Source organism: Elaeis guineensis, chromosome 4, assembly GCF_000442705.2.
Source record: "Elaeis guineensis isolate ETL-2024a chromosome 4, EG11, whole genome shotgun sequence".
Lineage (NCBI taxonomy): Eukaryota > Viridiplantae > Streptophyta > Magnoliopsida > Arecales > Arecaceae > Elaeis > Elaeis guineensis.
In genome coordinates, this window is record NC_025996.2 from 54,518,257 (window position 1) to 54,532,698 (window position 14,442).

Consider the following 14,442-nt stretch of genomic DNA (forward strand, 5'->3'; position numbering starts at 1 on the left):
TAATGGTTAATTCATAAACTACTTCCGACCATAGGATCATCATGGGGAAGATGATCGATTCAGATAGATTGATGTACGGATCATTTTCTTATGGATGATGAGTCTTGAATCTATAATATAGAGATATTGAAGTGAGAGTGCAGATGTTTGTTAGAGAATAAAAGTATCGAGCGTGATCAATACGAGAAGTCACTTGAACGTCTACTCACTCGTTAGTGGCATTTTTGATGCTGCAGTAGTATGAATTATTTTTTGACCTATGGTGCTTCAACTATTTACAATGAGGTTGCTGTAGTTTGACTACATCATAACTCGATTTCCTAGCCATAAGAAGTCTTGAGGTATATGTTGGCTGCAGTAGGTTCATTATAAGAATAAGATGTACACCTAGATAGAATCTATCGATCTTAGTAGAAAAGAAGAAGTCCTATGCAATTCATGAGACAGAGTTCAAAAAGTTTTTGACTAAAGTGAGTGTGAATACTAAAAAAAAATTTTACTATAAAAAATAAGTTATTAGCAATGGTTAAATACCATCGCTAATAATTAAATTGCCATCGCTAATAATAAAATTACCATCGTTAATACTATTAGTGATGGCTTTTCATCACTAAAAGTTTATCGAAAATAATGTCATCATTAATTATCATTATTATCGATGGTAAAAATTCTATCACTAATAAAGATAATTAGCGATGATATTAACGATGGAAGATGTAGTCGTTAATAATTTTTTATTTTATTTTTTAATTAAAATTTTAAAAAATTATTAACAATGGCATTTATCATCTCTAATGTCGTTGCTAATACTTTTTTATTTTATTTTTTTAATTAAAATTTTAAAAAAACTATTTATGATAGTAAATACCATTGTTAATACATTACTAATAATTTTTTATTTTTTTAAAAAATTATAATTAAATTTTTTAAAATCTATTTTAATCATAGTAACAAGTAATTATATTTTTTAAAATTTATTATAAATAAAATAATAATTATTTATCATAATCATAAATATAAAATTAATTATATTATACTAAAAATATAAATTTTATAATTTTATAAATTTATACTACTTTATAAGTATCAAAATTATATACATATAAAAAAAATCATGTAAGATCTTCCTCATCATCCTCATCCTCATCCTCCTCCTACTCCTATGCATCCTCTTCAGCAGTTAATGGATGAGAGTTGGATGCCCTAGCATCCTATAATAAAAAAAATATATTATTAATAAGTTTTGATATGAAAATATATATATCAATATGGAGGTATATATTTTGATATACTATGATTCTCAAACAGATTGTTCTTATATATTTTATTTGATGATACGGAGCTATAGATATTTTCGATCCATTGATTGAATTGTTAGATTGAATTATTACCTCCTAGATTCTATTCTTGAATTATTAATAAATTTCAATATGAAAGTATATATGTCGATACAGAGACATATATTTTGATATACTACTCTGATTCTTGAACAGATTATTTCTACACATTTCATTCGATGATATAGAGCTATAGATACTTTTGATCCATCGATTAGATGGTTAGATTGAATTTTTACCACTTAGATCCTATTTTCGGATTCAAGCCTAAATATATGAAGCTTCTAAATATAAAAATTTAAAATAAATTAAAAAAATTATTAATAAACTTATCTGTTGCGATGGCTGTGACAATGAGTCCAGTTGATCGTGTAGATGTGTCTTAAAGAATCTCAATGACCGTATCGTGGATGGTGTCTCGAAAGCTGTAAGGTCGCTGACCCCAAAGTCTATGCACGACCTCCTCCACATGTGCATCACCCCATGTTTGGATCGTCGAGGTCTAAAAGGAGGATGTTGAAGAGTATCGAGTTGCTGGAGGATCGAAGCTATGACCGAATCCTATGACTCGACTCCTACTCACCACCCTGAGCCATCCCTCGAGGAGGGGTTGAGAGGTTGGGTCCTCACCAAGCCACGATATGAGATACTCCACGTAATCCACCTATATAGTTTAGAAAGTCATTAGTCCATACATATCAGTATATATAAAAATTTAATAAAAAATATTTTAAGTTGTTACCATGATCTATCGAGATCTAAGATCTAAGTAATCACCAGTCCTCTTATACTAGTGTGTGGCCTCCTATATCTGCAGTTATCCTGGTACACGATCCAGCTGTCATATCTATAATAAATAAATAATAAAATTAAATTAATTAAAATATATATATGATTAATTTAATATGAAATTAATTTAAGTATAGAATTTTTACTAATCTATTGGTCACAACATATGTACCAATGGAGCCATCGGTGTGCTTGATTGGATCCTGTTGGGTAGTTTGATTCTATCGTACCCTCTGCCGCCTACTAAAGTACTCTTCAGTACTCCACCGATCATAGAGGGCCTCCCATATATCTGCCTGCATCTAGTGATCTATGTAAGATTTTCAATCCGATGGTGACTCAAAACTAGAATGCTCTATGGTGGACTGCCTAAGGCTGTACAGCCCATATTGGAGCCTGCATATGGCCACCTCCTCGAAGGTTCGATGGCCAGCCTCCTCATCTTGAGGAGTCCTGAATCGATAGTACTCCTATAAGTAGAAGCAAGCATGTATTAATAAATAAAATATAAACCTACCGTAAATTTAAAAATTAAACACCTTTGGCTTACCAGGAATATCTCCCAGACTACATCACGAGTCTCCAATGGCCAACTAGAGAACTCATCCACCAGTCTCAGCATCAATCATTGGATGATCCAAATAACCACATGAAGCACCCCAAACACTCTAAATGTACTGCAAAATTTATTTTGATCAATAAATGTTAGACTCTAAAATGGCTAAATTTTAAAAATATTCAGTAAAGATATAGTACTTACGAGCGGCTCTAAATGTGAACGAGCTGTTTATCCTCCAACCAAGTCGGAGATACCATGAGCCAGGTGGGTCTTCTACCACACCGCTGACTCTGGGAGTGGGTGCTGCTCCGGATGATTGTGGGGTCACTGGTGACCCCACGTTGTCCGAATCAGAGACTATCAAGCATCATAAAGAATATTATATTAAATAATAAAGGATAAAATAATATAAAAAAATCTAAAGTATTAGAGTTTATCATGTGGTACATGTGGCATAAAACCATACAAGCTGGCTGTATAAGAGCTCTCTCCTCGATTGTGATAACTTTGACCTTTGGAAGACATGATCTATAATCTCTAAAAATAAAAATAAATAAATTTATAGATTAATTATATAATTATAGATGATAATGTAAGATTTAAAATGATATAAGATAAGTATTTAAAATGACTCAAGGCAATGCAATAAATAAAATGATACCAGAAGGTCCTTTGTCCTTAGGGTTGACTTCTACCTTCCTAGGGTTGACTACTCATCTTTCTCTTAGTTTAGTAGTGTCACGTCTCACATCTATGGACTATAGATGCTCATGTATGGAAGTTCTTTCTACAATAAATCAATGGGTTTGGTACAAAGAATAATTGTAATATACCAAGGATAAACTGATTCTCATGCAATGTAGAAGGAATATCTTTAATAAAATTAGTCATTAAAGATGAATTAAAGGTCCATGCATGTCATCGAACGTGTACCCAGTTGATCTAGCCTAATTCTTCAAAATGCTGATTGAGAATATTTTAGGAAGAATTCCTGAATCACGTGACAATTGATCAGAATAACAAGATATTCCTAAAAGGAATATTTACGTATGGCAATACTGATAGGCTGCTCTCATTACTGTATAATTGCTATAACTTAGCTATCAAGTCCTGCAAGAGCTTATCACTATCTTCCAGTTATGTGGTAACTTTTAGCATCCTCGGTAATCACTCAATTGAAACATTTATCAGGCCTGATCATTTTTTGGGATTGCATCACTGATAAAAAGGAATTGCTTCATAATAGGATGAAACAATGCGGTCTAATGTGCTGCATAATCTTTTGTATAACAAGAAAGACTTCAAAGCAGCCCGAGAAGACCAGATAGCATGTTATAGAATTGGACTTATTTTGCTTTCATGATGTTTTTGTAGTTACTATTTTATGCCCAAGACTCATCATAAGATTGAAGCTTAACATTTCTTCAAACTTGTAAAACGAATATGCCAGAGAAAATACCTGTTATACTTGAGGAATAAGCTGAAAGCCGATTTCTCAATGCCGTGAGATGCCAGGTATCACTAGATAAACTAAAGGTTTGCAAAAGCAATGATGCATTCTTGAATGTCTTACGGTTAATGTTGAGCCATGCTATACAAAACAGTCAGCTGGCCATGAGCTGAAGGATCAAACAGATAAACACTTCAAGCTAAAGTCTGCAAATTTCTACCAAAATCCAGTGAAATTAACCTCTTCAATGCTTCATTTCAGAACTAGATAGACAAATAAAAGAACGATCTCAAAACTAGATAGACAAATGCGCTGCTCGCTCTGAAACCTTTGCAAGCCAGAAAGAGATCCGATGCGATTACCGATCCTGACACCCTTCACTTTGTAAGAGGAGGATTCGGCTCATATGATCCAAAATCCAACCAAAATAACCCTCGAAGAGGGGGGAAACATGAGAGAAAAGATAAAAAGTGAGGGAAGGAGGGAGGAAGAGAGAGAGAGATAGAGAGAGACCGAACCTTTGGGCCGGCGGGTGCGATGCCGGCGGTGAGGCGTGGACGGTGGGTGCGCGTGGACGGCGGGTGCGGTGCCGGCGGCGGAGATGGGCCGGGGTCGGCGGAAGGGAATTAGAGGAAATTAAAGGGGCGGCGGTAGATAGATTAGGGCACGGGAGGAGGGGGTCGGTATTAAAGGAACCTAACGATGCTTTTTAGCGTCGTTAAATAGTGACGTAAAAAAGTATCGGTATTTTCTTTATTTAACGATGCTTTTGCTAAAAGCGTCGGTGTTGACAATGCTCAAATTTTACGATGCTTAAAAGTGTCGTTAAAACACGATACTTTTTAAAAGCATCGGCAGGTTAGTGCAACCTGCCGACGCTTCCCAAAAGCGTCGGCAAAAAATGGTCGCTATATACCCTTCTTCCTGTAGTGATAGAACCTTATACATATGAATCTATATTTTGGTTCATACTCATTCATGACTTAGTCATATAAGAGATGTTCTAAATATGATAGATTGTGTATGGAGATTATGAGTAGGTCAATATCGAATCGATCACTCTTGGTAAGAGGAGATCATATCCTACTTGCTCTAATTAAATGATGACTTAAGAAGATTTTGATCAAAGTAGAATAAAAATTAAAAAAAATATCTAATATTTTATTAATCAAATTATTATTATAAGATTGAGAGAAATATGAATGTGAAATTGGATTTGACAAGTTTCTATGTCCATAGTCATATTTCGGATGCAGTATGATCGTAAGATTCAATTGCATGGTAACTTACCATTGAAGGATATTTTTGATATTTTTATCAAAATTTTTTATTTTTCAGATAGATATGATACATTGCTAGACGTCAATCTTATCTTATAGATTTGATCAAATTAAAAAGTTTAATTCAATCATCAATTAGAAAGTATTCTAATTGTTAAAATTGGATTAGCACGATTGGACCTAAATGAGTTAGAAAATATTCTAAACAAATTAGGTCAACTTGTATCTAGACCTACTGCTAGCTAGATGTGGAATCCAATGAGTCACATACATAGAAAATTGATCAAGAGTCTAATTGGATTAGATCATATTTGCAAGATGAACATACTAGCACATATTCATATCAAGTGACCCATAATTGTCTACGAAGTACTTGGAAACTTTCCAAAAGAAATTGTTAAAATTGAAAGAAAGGCATTTTTATAACCTCCAATCTACATATCAGATGGTTCTATTAAACTTATACACTATAATACATGACAAAGTATTTAAATTAAAAACCAACTTTAGTGATTATTTTCTATCCATGTTCAAATATATAAATTAAAAGTCAATAGATTTTAATGTTTAGATTATAGCAAAACATGATCTATATTTTTTTAATCATTCAGTTTTGAGTTTAGATAATACTAGGTTAGAAACCATAATATATGATTTTTAATTGGTAGGCATCTCTGATGGCATAGATTACTATCAATTATGTCAATATTTGAAATGAATATTGGCTTATTAATTAAAAATTGAGAGAAGTAGATATCCTCTATATATATATATATATATATATATATATATATATATATATATATATATATATATATATATATATATATATTATTCATAGAAAATTCAAACTATGTATAAAGATCTAGAAGCCTCTAAAGTAGAATTATTAGAATTCTACCAAAATAAATAAATAAATAAATAATAGAGCTATTAGAATATTTTTTTTTTCTTATTGGGACATTGACAACAAAAATATCAACCACCCAAACACCACCAACATTATCCAATATATATATATATATATATATGTGTGTGTGTGTGTGTGTGCGCGCGCGCGCGTATATAGAGATGGAGTGAGAGAGAGACATGACTCCAAAATAAATTTGGCATCAAAATTGATGATCTGCACTATCGATCAGGATCTATGCCACTAAAAAAAAATTTAAAAATTAAAAGATAGGTATTTTTATAACCTCCAACACACGCACATATAAAGATGGAGTGAGAGAGAGAGACATGACTCCAAAATAAATTTGGCATCAAAATTGATGATCTGCACTATCGATCCGAATCTATGCCACTAAAAAAAATTTTAAAAATTAAAAGATAGATATTTTTATAACCTCCACCCTACGTATTTGGTGATTCATATTATACTTATATACTACAATACATGATAAAGCATTTAAATTAAAAATTAACTTTTCATGATTATTTTCTATCCATGTTAAAATATATAAATTAAAATTTAATACATTTTAATATCTACCGATTCAATGCACCATCTCACCTAACAGTTATTGGTGACACATAAATCAATGAGTGGATAACTCTTGTCCAATGCTTGTCAAGCATGTTGCAGTCATCTTTGGTCTCTAAGTTATGTAGGTCTCAGCTAATAATTATTGGCCTAATTTCTTAGTTATGTCAGACCCACCATTCAAATACGAAAGCAAAGCCATCATTGGATCTCTCATCTAATAGTTATTGGATCCAACTCCATTTTTATCACACAGCATCTCATACTAATAAAGTGGTTGCATATTTTCGATGCAATTGACCACCATATCCAATTGAGAATAGTCAACATCAGTAAGATGCTTACTCATCTATAATGGTGGAAGATCACTCAACTTAATATATTTTGAGAAGATTTAAATTTTGATCTCAAATTTTAAATTATTTATATCTAATGCAAATAACAAATCTACTGAAAGCAAATAAATAACTACTAATCATCATAGATCATATCAAAGGATTCAAGCTTAAGCCACTGAGCCAAAATTAAGATCTAAGAGTCAAAAATATAAGCACAGACATGTTAACTGATTTGATCATCTTCAACTCCTTAAATCGATGCAAAGCATATCCTTGATCTCATCATGATTAACACCTTGATCCAGCTTCTCCAATTGATCCGTGCTAAAAAAAACTTGCAACCGAACAACCATTGGCGTGCAACCACACATAATACAACTCAAAATACATGATGAATAAATACAACCCTTTACATATGATATAATAAGACTCACAAGTTTCCAAATTATATTAATTTATTGATGTTCATAGGCATCCAAAACTAGCCACCACATACATCATAGAAAGAAATATAAAGGGCTGCTATCCATGATGATTACCACATGCATCACATACATGAAAAGTAGTAAATAATAGATTTGGATATTAGACTCATCATTTAACATCGATTCAAATACTTATCATGTGATCAAATCATCATAACTTTTTGACCTTATCGACTATTAACATTGATTGATCAAATTAGCTAATAAGACCAGAATTTATGTTCTTCAAATCTCATTAAGTGATCCATAGATCATTCAATTCATGATCCTATCTGCTTGTGATCAATTATTACAACAAGATATCATGAAAATAACAACGAAGAATAATAATAATATCCAAATCAATAATCTAATTTTAAAACATACGAGGGTGGCTTAGATACCACTTGAAGGAAATGGATTAAAACTATAGCGGACATAAAAATTAATTTTATGTGCGTAAGATCTCATCTCAAAAATAGTAGATAGAAACCTAGATCCCTCAATTTTAAGATTAAGATTAAAGAGAAGGAATATTAAATCTTCATCTTTGCATGGATAGATTTACACCGTAATCTGAAGATAGTGGATGTTTTTGGTCCTTTTGAAGCCACGCAAGCATCCGACTTTACACGTTTCTGCATGAGGCTCTAATCTAATCAAGGATGTCTGATCTCATAGGGGGGCTAGCTCTCTTACAGAGATCACTCCTCTAATGGTTGTTTTTTCTCCAATTATTGAAAAATCCTTTACAAGGACTTCAGCCTTTTTTTCTTTGCAAATCATGCTTTATATAGGAATGGATCTAGGACCTTCTTTGGCCTTTGGCACCAAAGCACAGTGAGTTACTTGTAAGTCACCGCAGTGATCTCAAATCAGAAAGATACTTATACCCATATCCTTCATGAGCTATTCGTGACAATAGAGCGCTCCACACTTGAATCATGTTCAATAAAATATACTCCTACATCTCACATATATGCCATACCAATGACTCCACACTCCTTCGTTATGAAGATAACCAATTCATATGACATATAATGACCTACACTTGATAAACATTATCATCCTAGTAATAACGTATCTTTTGATCGTAAATAAGTTTAAGAACTATATGATAAATCTTCTTTTATCAATTGAAAAGTAGTTCTAAGGACTTCATCATAATACAGAAGTTCTATAAAGAAGATGCATAATTTATGATGAAAAATATCAAATAATTTTTATTAATCAATAATTCATATATAATTTATAAATAGCATAATCATTTACAAACAGATGATAGGTTTTAGGATATATTTCCTAATTAATGCAATGGATGATAATGAGCCCATTGAAATTTTATGAGACAATGAGAGATTATTTGAAAAGATTGATGCATATCTTGAAGGCACTATTGACGATGAAGAAAAAGAAGATGAAGAGAAAGTTGAAGAAGAAGAGGAAGAAGAAGAAGAAGAGGAAGAAGAATATTTCACTGATGAAAATGATTCAGAAAGCAATGAAAAATATGAAGATGATAATGAGGATGATGATGAGTAATTATGATATAACATTTATGTTTTAAGGTAATTTCTTTATTCTTTTTTGCTAGTAATTATGATATAAAATTTATTTTATATTTTGGTTATTGTAATCAATACTTGATTTTTGTTTTATTTTATATTTACATTGTTTTGCATCTACAGATGTCATCTTCAAATCGAGTTCATGAGAAGGAAAAGAAAAAGTTATCCACTTCTTAGTCAAAGAAGATTCATGCAACCACCACAACCATCACAGACTTACCACCACCCTCAACCACCATGGCCCTTCAGATGCTTCACTCGCCACCTTTTGCCATTGTGACACCCTCTTCCTCTACCATTACACCACTCTCTTTCATTGTGCCGCCTCCTTTCCCTCCTATTCCACTACATCTTCTTACTATGATCTTAAGGGCTTTTACTACTCAACTATCATATTTTGGTTCCATTCTATGCTACCTTCCATTCCTACCACTTTCACTACCCCACCCTCTTCCTCCACTATGCCACCATCATTTTCTACATATCCATCACTTTATTTCTAATACCCAAATACCATGCCACACACACTTAGCCCTACTTACAGGCCTTCTTCTTCCTATACTATGGCCCCATCTGGGCAGTCACCACCTATCCAACATATGCACACTTCTGCCACTAGAACTTTTAGCCAAGAGGGCTTGCATACATAGACCTCAGAGAGGGCAACGTTAACTCCAAGTGGTTATGGGTAAAATTATATAATATTTAGTTCATTGCACTATTTTATTCAGTTAAAATGAATATACATGATTGTTTGATTGTTGTTAATTTGTATAGTTTCAATGACAACCATATGGTGACCCCTACTTTGGTTCAAATCTTTAAGAGCAAGTACGATGGTCCTTACTCTTCATGGAAGAAAATTCCAAAGAGGACATGAGATGTGATTTCATGAGTTTGAGGCAAGAATATTTTTAAGTTTATTAGGTGCCTTTGTTTGCTTTTATTTTATTTAAAGTATTTATATATTTTGTTGATACCGAACTTTTTTTTTATAGAAAAAATTTTAATGGGATCCAGAGGATGAGCGCATATTCGAAGGAATTGGGAGCCTCGTAGTTCAAATTGTCTTACTGACATTCTTAATGAGGCTCATGAAAATCATAACTGCAAGCTAAATTGGATTGGAGAGGATGTATGATAGGAGCTATAGAAATATTGGGATAGTGATGAGTTCAAAGCCAGAAGTTAAAAGAACAAGAAGAATCGCATGTCTGATTGTAGTGGATTGGGCTTTTCACTTCATATTGGTGGCTCCATTAGAATTAATGACCATACGACAAGATTGGTATTGATTCATTCTTTGTAATATAATTTTTTATTTATTATTAATGCATATATATTCTTTATCCACTTCATATTGTTAATAATATAATTTTAATTTTAAAGTTGCTAATATTATTTGTGTTGTGAAATTTAGATGCAGAAGTTGAACCAGGTTCCTAAATTGGTTAAGCTCTTCAAATACACCCATCAAAAAAAAAGGATGGCAATCAATGGATGAATAAGAGGACAGAGACAGTATATGTAAGTATTCAAAAAATTTTACTTTAATTTATATATTTATACTATCTATATGTTTACTCATTGTATCTAATATATTTCGTAAACTAATTTTATACAGAAGTGGCAAGAGCTGCAATCAAGTCAGGGCTCGATTGGGGAGGATGGTGCAAAATCATCACAGTGGCAACCTCAACCATCTATGATGCATGTATAGAAAGAAATAGTTGGAGTGAATAAGAGATGGATTTATGGACTCAAATCACAAGCTAACTTGCTGACAAGCTCCTCATCTTTTGACCGTACATTTTTCACAAGTCCTTGAGGAGTGGATTTAGGAGCGAGAGAAGATTTATGGTATATTTGAGACTGTATCTACTTGAAATGATGAGGTAACTACTCAGAATAGTCGATTAGTAGCTCAGAATAATGAATTAGCCATCCAAAATAGTGATTTATCTACTCGTGTTTCCCGTATGGAGAAGTTCATGTGCCTTATGATGGAGAAGATGGAGGTCAATCCATCTATCTTAGTGCAACATTCGTCTACAGTTTTAGCACCGCCTCCAGCAGCTACCCCTGTAGATGGTGATTACTGTGATGATGATCAGGAGGAGGAGGAGGATGGTCATTTATGATTTTTTCTTTTGCTATGATTGGGATGATGATACTTGTCATACTTTTGTTTTGTTATGAATTTGGATATGATGAGAATGATGGCACTTATGGATATCTTTTTTTGGTTATGGACTTGGATATGATGAGGATGATGATACTTGTGGAACTTCTTTTATTTATAGATTCAAATATATGAGAAGAATGATGTCTGTGATGATTATGATTTTCAAACAGGATTAATATGCTATATTTATGAATATGAATTTATTGTTATATGGATTATTTGTATATGATCAGGTGTATAAAAAAAATAGGATATTTCAGATTCTTTTTAATGATCGGATTTAAATATTATAGTAAAATATTTATCTCAAAAATATATTTTGTGAGAGATTATTTTCCCTTGAAAAGTCATTTTACGAGGGATTATTCCCTCAAAAAACTATTTAGCGAGGGATAATTTTTTCAAAAATACAAAAAAGTCACTTGAAAATTCGAACAATCCCTCACTTGAAAATTTGAACAATTCCTCAAAAATACAAAAAGATTTCCTTGAAAAATCCCTCAAAAAGATTCTCTTGGAATATCCCTCAAAATTTTTTTCTCGAAAAATCTCTCAGAAAGATTTCCTCAGAAAATCCGTCAGAAGTTTTCAAGGAAAAATTTTCGTCAGAAAATCCCTCAAAAAATAAATTCCCTTGAAAAATAAATTCTCTCAAAAAAATTTCAAGGAAAATTTTTCTGACGACCTTATTTCCATTGAAAATCTATTGGAAATACAAAATTCTGATGAATTTTTTTTCTTTTTCCCTCAAAAAATCCCTCACAAATGGCCCTTTTTCTTGTAGTGCTTGATTTGATGTCAAAATTGAAGATCGACACTATTGATGAGGATATATGCCACTAAAAGAAATAGTAAAAATTGAAAGATAGATATTTTTATAACCACCAACCGATATATCAGGGGGTTCATATTATATTTATATATTGTAATACATGATAAAGTATTTAAATTAAAAATCAACTGTCATGATTATTTTCTATCCATGTTAAAATACATAAATTAAAAGTCAATGAATTTTAATATTTAGATTATAGCAAAACATGATCTATATTATTTTAATCATTCAATTTTGTGTTTACATAATATTAGATTAGAAACCATAATATATGATTGTTAATTTATAGACATCTTTGATGGTATAGATTACAATCAATTATGTCAATTTTTGAAATGAATATCCTCTTATTAATTTAAAATTAAGAGAAGTAGATATCCTTTCTCTCTCTCTCTCTATCTCTCTCTCTCTCTATATATATATATATATATGATTTATAGAAAAATCAAAAGCTATTTATAAAGATCTAGAGGACTCCAAAGCACAACTGTCAAAATTCTATCAAAATAAATAAATAAATAAATAAAAAGCAAAGCTATCAGAAAAATATTTTTTTTCTTTATTGAGACATTAACAACAAAAATCTTGACCACCCAAACACCACTAGCATTGTCCAAATATATATATATAGCAAGAGAGAGAGAGAGACTTGACTCCAAAATAAATATGGCATTAAAATTGAAGATCCACACTATTGATGAGGATCTATGCTGCTAAAAGAAATTATAAAAATTGAAAGATAGGCATTTTTTTAACCTCCATCCTATGTATCAGGTGTTTCATATTATACTTATATATTATAATATATGATAAAGCATTTAAATTAAAAATCAGCTTTCGTGATTATTTTCTATCCATGTTAAAATATATAAATTAAAAGTCAATAGATTTTAATCTTTAGATTATAGCAAAACATGATCTATATTATTTTAATCATTCAGTTTTGTATTTACATAATATTAGATTAGAAACCATAATATATGATTTTTAATTAGTGGGCATCTCTGATGGTATAGATTGCAATCAATTATGTCAATATTTGAAATGAATATCCTCTTATTAATTTAAAATTGAGAGAAAGTAGATATCATCTCTCTTTATATATATTATTTTTTTAAACTATTTATAGAGATCCAGAAGACTCCAAATTAAGTAGAACCATCAGAATTCTACCAAAATAAATAAATAAATAAAAAGCTATCAAAACATTATTTTTCTTCCTTCATTAAGACATTGACAATAGAAATATATTAATTAATTTTATTATATTTTAATATATTAATTTATTTTAATTACATATTTAATTAATTAATAGGTATTAATTTATTTAATTAATTAACTATTTTATTTAACTATGATTAGGGGTGGAATTAGGCCCAGACGGTTTGATGGGCTTCGGGCTGGTCTGAATTCGAGTCAGACTTCGGACTAGATTTGAAATAGTTCAGGCTGGGCTTAGACCTAATTATAGGGTCCATTGAAATTTCGAGCCAGACTCGGATATATCTTTAGCCCCAGAGCGGATCCGAGAGTGTCGGCCTACATTCAATCTAAAACTAGCAGTGCTCTATTCATAAAGATGTTATGATGATTGTCTGTGCGAGATGCACCTAAAGAATCTAGAGAGAGATGAAAGTGATGCATTTCTATTCTTATTGTTGTTGTTGCAGGGCAAGCTTGAACGGCCTGTTACATCACAAGCAATTGCTTGCAGCAATCTCATGGTTAAAGGTGTAAAGGAATTTGTAATGCCTTATTTTTCAATGGCAGAACTAAACCTTCTTATTTTTCTCTTTCCTTTGTTTACTTTGTTGGATGGTCTACTTTTTATTCCTTTTTTACCTACTCAGTCGTTTGTTTTTAAAAATATTGCATTACATATAACGATAGACCCATCTTTTGACTAATATACATATTCTACGACATCTATATATTTATATATTTTTTATTAATATATATCTAACTTTTTTAACATTATTCTTGATCTACAGCGGATCTATCCCTAGATCCGCCAACCGATGTTGATCCTTCATCAGAGAGATCAAATATTATGTAAGATTATTAGTTAGCATCTGTAATATATCAGCAGAAAAATGATTCTTATCTAGCAGTATATGATAATATGTTGGTCTGCTTTTATGAACGTGGTACAAA